The sequence below is a fragment of the Microtus ochrogaster genome, linkage group LG4, assembly GCF_000317375.1.
Source record: "Microtus ochrogaster isolate Prairie Vole_2 linkage group LG4, MicOch1.0, whole genome shotgun sequence".
NCBI classification, from domain to species: Eukaryota; Metazoa; Chordata; class Mammalia; order Rodentia; family Cricetidae; genus Microtus; species Microtus ochrogaster.
The window spans coordinates 19,061,373-19,069,962 of record NC_022030.1 but is presented as its reverse complement, the minus strand read 5'-3'; the positions used below and the strand labels follow the sequence as shown (position 1 = coordinate 19,069,962).

Sequence of the window (8,590 nt, the reverse complement as noted above, 5' to 3'; positions counted from 1 at the left end):
GTTCAAGGCCAGTCTAGTCTACAAGAGCTAGATCCAGGACAGCTAGGGCTGTTACACAGAGAAATCCTGTCTCAAAAAAAAAGAAAGAAAGAAAGAAAGAAAGAAAGAAAGAAAGAAAGAAAGAAAGAAAGGAAGGAAGGAAGGAAGGAAGGAAGGAAGGAAGGAAGAAAGAAAGAAAGAAAGAAAGAAAGAAAGAAAGAAAGAAAGGAAGGAAGGAAGGAAGGAAGGAAGGAAGGAAGGAAGAAAGAAAGAAAGAAAGAAAGAAAGAAAGAAAGAAAGAAAGAAAGAAAATAAAGAATCCAAATAAAGACTAGCCTAAGTAAAGGAACTACATCTCATAGTTTTATCTGAGAAAGCTTTATCAGATGAGAAACAAAGTTCCCCAGTGGCATCACAATAATAGCTTGAGCCTGGCTCCAACACCTTGTAACATATACTGAAGGGAGCCCTGCAGTGCACTAAAGATCTCCTGTGACCACAGCTGGTACAGGACTCTCAAGCTGGTACAGGGATTCATAGTTCCTGGAGAACATCTATTGTCTGTTTCGGTACTCTCAGTTCCACACACGCAACACAACAGATTCTCATAGCCACCTCCTCAGAGAGCATGTCCCTCCACACCTGCCCACAAACCCACAGCATCTTTCCCCATCACACTAATGTGTCCTGGCCATGAATTAAAGCTCATTTTGACTTTGCACTTGTTGCTTAAGCATGTATCTTCCCCTTAGACCAAGGATGCCCAAATAAGATGGTCAGACTATACCATTATTAAGGTTTGAAAGTGAAATGTGCTCAGCTGATTCTCGTGTTAAAAGGTTTGCTGGTGGGGTTATTTGGGGAGATGGTGGAAACCTTGGGAGCTAGGGTAGGAGGCTGGTTGAGAATGGAACACTAGGGATGTGCTTTTGAAGGATATCTTGTTCCAAGTCCTTTTATCTCTCCTCCACTCTCCTTTCCCTCTTCTCCAACTACTCTTTTCCTTCCCTTTCTTCATTTCCCTCTTCCCCCTCTCTCTTCTAGGATGACAAAATATGAACATTTACACCATGATGTTCTGTCCCAGTTAAGACTCAGAACCAATGGCACCAGCAAATCAGGAACTATAACTTGTGCAACTGCTGTGGAGGCCCAAAAATGTGAGCCTATTTCCATCTTGTCTGAAGATTGCTCAAGATGGTTGACAATAGCCAGGGCTACACATCCTGACCTAGGGTGCGGTTACTTGGTTCTTTTGACATTAAGATGGCACATATAGGTAGATCCACTCCATCTAGACCGATGGTGAGGATATGCAAGCATACTTCTGCTACTTCTTTTGTATTAGGGGTTTTAACCTGGGGAATGGCTACCTTTCAGAATAGTTGGTCTAGGATGGCTTTGCTGCCTAAACAACAGAATGCTAATGACTTGATGCCTCAAAGTGTTGAAGCAAGTTACTGTACGAGTTGTCCTTTGAATCATGTTAAAGAATTCTTTTGCTGCTTTCTTCCCCCTTGTGTACTGGGGTATAAAAGTGTATGGAAAGTTAAATGTAGGAGATTTCAGTATTCACTGGAACTCCCTCCCAATACTATCCTATATTTCTGTTTTATTATTTTATTTGCATTTTTATCCTCTTTACTATTTTTCTGATCCCCACATCCCTACCCTGGTAAAAGGTATTTTTGTCAAGGCTGGTCTACAACAAACTGTAAGCCAAAATAAATCTTTCCTCCCTTACAGTTATTTACTCAGGTATTGCTCAAGTGACAGAAAATCCAAAACAGCATAACTGACAACACACCAACCAGGGAATAAGGTTTATTTTAGCGTGTACTATTTATTAAGATATTATAGATTCACCAGGCAGTGGTGGTGCATGCCTGTAGTTGGAAGTTTCTGTCCTGTCCAGCCCCACAGCCATTCAATCCCAAAGAAACATACAGAGAATTACATTAATTATAAACTGTTTGGTCTTTTAGCTCAGGTTTACTATTAACTAGCTCGTATAACTTAAATTAATCCGTAATTCTTATCTATGTTTAACCATAGTATCAGTGAGGCTTTCTCATCTTGCTTCCTCTGTATCTGGCTGGTGACTTACTCTCAGCCTTTCCTCTTCCCAGTGTTCTCTTAGTCTGGTTGCCCCTGTAGTGACAATTGCATTTGTATTTTAATAAATAAAGCTTGCCTGAGGATCAGAAAAGTAAAACAGTCACACTGGTCAGCCTTACAGATTAGGCAGCAATCACCCACATACCTTTAATCCCAGTAGCCATATTTGTGGCGTAAAAGGGACAACTGGAGCAGGAAAGCAATCACTGAGCACCCTGACTCTCAACCCAGAGTTAGAGAAAGAAACACACCCCATATTTGAGACCTGGGCCAGGGAGAGAAACATCTTATCCCTGAACCCAGGACTAAAGACATGTGCCTTGGCTCTGAAACTGGTGTCAAAGAAACACACTTTGTCCCTAGAATCAGAGCCAGAGAAAGAAATATGCCCTGGTCCTAAGATTAGAGTCAAAAAGCTAAAAAGGATCAGTGAAAGAAACACAGTTTGGCCATGAAGTCAGAGCCATCTCTGTCCCTAACCAGCTAAATTGACAAATCCCTGAAAAACTAACCAATCACCTTCTCCCTGGGAAAACTCCACCCCTAAGAAGCCCTATATAAGTATCTCCACCCCCTTCAATTAGAAACTGCCATTAATCCCTCCCTGGCAGGGGCAACCACTCTCCTGGATTCCTCCTTCCCAAATAAATCTCTTTCTCAAGACTCTTGAATGACCTTCATTTGCCAGCGCAGAGCAGAAGAAGAACCCGGCTAAGACGTCCCTTATGGGACTGAGGTGGAAAACCTTGCTGAGATGTTCCCTAGGGAGCCTCAGCAAGGCGGAGCAGAACAGAAGAACCTTGCTGGGGCAGGATGGTAATGGAGTAACAACTTTTCAAAGGAGCTGGAGGACATTGCTACATTTCTGAGGGGGTACGTTTCTGCAGGGGGCTTCCCTTAGCAGAGTGTTAGCAGAAGAAACATCTTGGGCAGGAGAAGCAGATAGCTCTGCTAGGATGCTCCTATAAGGGAACAGAGCAGAACTCAGCTGCAGAGGCTCTCCAGGAAAAGAGCCAGATCCCTATATCCTGTGGGGAGACAATCCCCCACTGCACCCAGCTTCAGGTAGCCTGGCTTCCCCATTGTCAGGACACCTTTCCTCCAAGGCTGAGCTGTCCTATTGCAGCTCCAGCCTCCAGAGTTGTCCCTATTGTGGCTCTAAGTATATCCGCCCCCCCAGGCTGTCCTATTGCAGATCTACCTACCCTTCCAGAGCTGTCCTATTACAGCTCTAAGTATATCCAGGTTTCAGGTTTCCGGATAAGTCAGGATATCACTGCAACACTACTATAACACATTCCCCTACAATAATGACACACACCTTTAACCCCAGTTGCCACACTAGCTTGCCACAGAAACCAGGCAGTAGTGGTACATGCCCTGAATCCCAGAACTAGAGAGGATTATAAAAACGGGGGGGGAGACAGCTCTCAGATCAATCTCATTCTGAGGTTTCCTGGAGGCAGAATCACTATTTTCAGACTGAGGTCATGACAAATCTATACAGTGTACAAGAGCATTCTCCCACAGCACAAGCCTTTAACGTGGCAGCATTCCTGCTGGGCTACACCTAGTCTGACTGAGTGCTAGCACCTAGCCCTAACCCATCTTTTGTTTAGCAGATACCTTTTGTTTCCCTTAATGCCCTATGTGTGAATCTTGCCTGAGGGTTTCCCAAGGATACAAAGTCTATTTAAAACTTAATGGGGGAAACAAAAAAAAAATGCTTTTGCAGTACCTCCAGAAACAGGAATTTGCACTTGACATTGTCCCTCTGGAAGCTTCTTCGGATTGCTTTGAGGTTATGAAAATTGTTGGGGACCAGCCTCAACAAAAACACCTCTTGCCAGGGTAGAGGCATGGGGATTTAGAAATATTAGTAAAGAATACTAGGACATAAATAAAATAATAAAACAGAAAACATAGGATAGTATTGGGAGGGAGTTCCAGTGAATACTGAAATCGCCTGCATTTGATTTTCCATACGCAAGTGGGAAACTTGGCAGATTCAAGGAGTGTGAGAAGAAGGGAATTTGTCCACGGGTCCTCTGTGAGAGATGTCCAAGTGTACTACTGTAGATGCAATCACTGTGGATTTTCCACACATCATATAGTAGAGCAAATAGGAGCAACAGTGGATTCAGCTTCTCAGAGGGACCGAGGCCAGTGAGCACATTGCCCTGGACCTTGTTAAGTGGAGAGAATACCAAATCACTAAGGAATCCAAAGCACTGGAACTATGGGGGTCTCTCTCAAGTCGACCAGAGCCAAATTCCTAATAGCACAAAACAGCACTGGTGGTTTCTACACAGATCATATGCTACTCCATTTTGAGAAGAGACCCTGTCTTCTTTCTAAAGTCCCCGGTCAAGGAGACAGCTATGTGCAGGCTTCTCTGAGCTGCTTCTTGGATGACCACTGACAACTTCTCTTTTCCTCACCTCTCTCTTCACATCTCATTCTCCTAAAGCCCAGCGTCCTTCAGCACCCATTCTGCTCCTCTAAGTGTAGATTTACATACTCAACTGGTAATCCCTCCTTGACCCTTGAAGACAAGCAGCGCAGTGTGCACCACAGATGAAAGCTACAGCCTCACAGGATGATATAATGCACACTGAGCCTTCCCGTCTAATGGGAGCCTTAACAGCTTTAGCCTTTAAGACTAAAGGTTTCAATTAAAGACACCATGAATAGCTAAAGGGGGGCTAAAGATCTGAGGGTAAAGAGGCTTACTCACAACAGGTTCCGATGATCCATAATTCTTTATTCTTTCCTCTTCAATCCATCATTTCGCATCGTTCCTTCTTGTTCTCCCTTGTTCTTAGTTCTACATTGTTCTTAGTTCTACCTGTTACAAATGTTCCCAGTCCTATATACCCTTAAAACCAGCAATTCCCCAGTCCTGGTAGGTTCCAGGGCCAGAATTTTTTAGCCCCATGGAAAATCAAATAAGAGTTTTCACACATACACACAGATCCATGGGAGTGACTAGCATATGTCCCGTGAACCGCTTCATGGAGAAAGCTAGTTAGAAAAGGGAATTAAATCATCAGGGAATTCTAGAAGGAAAGGTTAGTGTACTATGCTACATCTTTAGGTGATTAGAAAGGTTTACTTTCAGTAAAATTATGAATGGGGCACAGATTGTTTAAATCAGCATGCCGCTTCTTTTCTCCTAGTCTATGTAGAGGATACCAGGTAACCAGGCAACCTATGTAAACAGTCAGGGAGAAGCTGATGGCTCTTGATTAGATAGCATGTACACCAGATGCTACAGTTTCTATGGGTCTAGGGCTGGAGTTTTGCTCTAAGGGAATAAGAGACCCAGGCCTCAAAGTGATCAGTTCTATGGTATGTTATTATCATGATCATGGGTGTTGTGCGTCTTTCTCTGGGTTACAGTTAATGATCTCTTCTGCTGTCCTTGAGAGTCCTGAACTAAAATCGTCAGTACACTAAGGTGAAAGTGAGCAGGAGTGGGTTAAAATCAGAGCAGCAGCTTGGGCAGGTAAAAATTCTATGTCCTTGGATATCTGTGAATAGCTTAAATTCTGGATACTGACCAAACACACCTGCTGATAAAGATAATTGCAGGAAGGCAGAGCTCTGTGCTTACTTAGGAACAGAGGTCTGGCAGTAAGAAACTGTTCTCACAAAACAGTTCCGAAATGTGGGAATTAATCACCAAATATGTAACAGGAAAGGGAAGTCAGCTACAGCAAAAAAAAAAAAAAAAAAATCTACGGCAAATCACAGCATCTTATTCACAAAGCAATAATGCCAAAAAGCCTTGCCTTTTGGCTTAGCCTTTACCAGATCCCTTGGTTCTAATAAGTTCCTGTTTTGACCTGTGTTAAATCCTAGTTAAAGAATAAATTCTTGGACTGGAGAGATGCCTCAGAGGTTAAGAGCACTGACTGCTCTTCCAGAGGTCCTGAGTTCAATTCCCAGCAACCTCATGGTAGCTAACAACCATCTGATACTGTCCTCTGTTATGTAGACATACATGTAGGTAGAGAACACTGTATACCATGTATCAAAGACCCCAGTCAGCCATAAGATGAATATAAAATACTGATCCTAGAGTATAGAATGTGTGTCTGTGTATGTATATATAACTAATAACATATATGACAGGTTTACCAGGATATTACACATACATAAATCAAGGAGCACCTATATCACTATTATGAATATCATGATTATACATAAAACAGTAAACAATATCCACAGAAAATCTGTTAGAACTGATTCATTCAGTTGTTACAGAGCACAAAATCAACAAAGAAAAATCAGTCACATTGTTATACACTAACAATGAACAACTCAAACACCCAAACACAAATTAAGGACAAAAACTGCATTTACAGTAGCACTCTAACCAAGGTGGGAAGACCTATGTACAGAAAAGTTTAAAATGTTACTGAAGAAAATCAAAGAAGACAAAATAAATGGAATATCGTCACATACTCAGGAACTAGCCTTATGCCATCTTAATACCATTAAGATGTCATTACTGAAAGAGATGCAGTCACCAGCCAGAAGCAGAGGAAGCAAGATGAAAACGCCTCACTGAGAAAAGACAAACTGTAACAACAAAGGACCAAAGCCTGAGAGAGGCCAATTCCTCCATTTCCCCCACTGTGAACTTCTAGGTCCGCAACGCCAAGCAGGTTGCTTCCTTCTACTGCAACAAGATGGGCTTTGAATCGTTGACCTACAGGGACCTGGAGATGGGTTCCTGGGAGGTGGTTAGTCATGTCATCAAGCAAGGAAAGTTTGTGATTGTTCTCTGTTCTGCTGTCAACCCCTGGAACAAAGAGATGGGCAACCACTTGGTGAAGGATGGCGATGGGGTGGAGGACATTGCATTCGCGGTGGAAGACTGTGAGCACATTGCACAGAAAGCCTGGGAACGGGGAGCCAAAATTGTGAGGGAGCCCTGGTGGAACAAGACAAGTTTGGGAAGGTGAAGTTCGCTGTGCTACAGATGTATGGAGATACCACACACACCCTGGTGGAGAAGATCAACTACACTGGCCATTTCTTGCCTGGATTTGAGGCCCCAATGGACACAGACACACTCCTTCCAAAACTACCCAGCTGAAACCTCGAGATCATCGACGATATTGCAGGCAACCAACCCGACTAGGAAATGGTATCTAAAATTCTGTCTCAGAATGGTATCTAAAAAAACCTGCAGTTCCACCATTTCTGGTCCGTGGATAACACGCAGGTACACACGGAATACAACTCACTGTGCTCCATCATGGTGGTCAACTATGAGGACCCCATCAAGATACCCACTAAAGAATAAGCGCCAATGAAGAAGTCGCAGATTCAGGAATATGTGGACAATATTGGGGATGCAGCGGTCCAGCACACCACTGTCAAGACGGAAGACATCATCACAACGATCCACCACTTGAAGAAGCGAGGCATAGAGTTCTTTCTGTCCCATCTTCTTACTACAAGTTGCTGTAAGAGAATCTCAAGACAGCCAAGATCCAGGTGAAGGAGAGCATGGACATGCTACAAGAACTGAAAATCCTGGTAGACTACGATGAGAAAGACTATCTCCTGCAGATCTTCACAAGCCCATGCAGAACCGGCCCACACTCTTCCTGGAAGTAATCCAGCTTCAGAGCAAGCAACATCAACTCCCTGTTCAAGGCTTTCAAAGAGGAGCAAGCCCTACGGAGCAACCTCACTGACGGGGAGACCAATAGGGTGAGGTTGGAAATGTAGGTCTGGTTCACACCTAGACCATGACAGGTGCCAGGTATATCAACCTTCTCCAGCCAGCTGAGAAACCCCAGAGTTCCACCCACATCATGGCCACGCCCCCTCAATTACCTGCTCCCTTCCTGGTGAGTAGAAAAAGATGTCATACTACCCAAAGCATTCTACATGTTCTATGTAATCCCTATCAAAATCCCAAAAATATTATCTGAAGAAATAGAAAACATCCATTTTAAAATTCATATGAAGTGGGGGAAATGTATAGTTCAGTTAAAAACAGTAAGTAAAATTTTAAAAAATCAATATGGAATCACAAGATATTCTGAGTCACCAAAACAATCTTGAAAAAAACAAATTGGAGGCTTTACACTTTTTGATTGCAAAATTTCCAGAGACAGGCATACAGACCAATAGGAAAAATACAGAGCTTGGATATAAACATTGCACACGTTAAATGGCTTTCAACAAAACCAGAAAATAGAAAATAGTAACCCTCTCAGACAATGGTGAGGAAAAGTAGGATATCCAAATGTAACACCCGATTTGGTGTTACACCCTCGGTACAGTTCGCGCGCCACCGTACCTAAAGCAAGTCGGGCAAGGCCTTGAGATTGAACAGAACACACAGAGAGACCAGGGTCATTCGAAAGGAGGTCAGCCGAATGCCGTTTATTCAGCCTTGGGGAAGCCCTTATCTACCTTACTGCCACACAAGGACCCCCACCCAGGCAGGTGGGGAAATTACCATATC

The 8,590-nt window shown here is 43.2% G+C and overlaps 1 pseudogene; it reads left to right on the top strand.

Annotated features, from left to right (window-relative positions):
• Positions 1 to 6,779: 6,779 nt before the first annotated feature.
• Positions 6,780 to 7,845, top strand: LOC101989298 (annotated as a pseudogene).
• Positions 7,846 to 8,590: the final 745 nt, after the last annotated feature.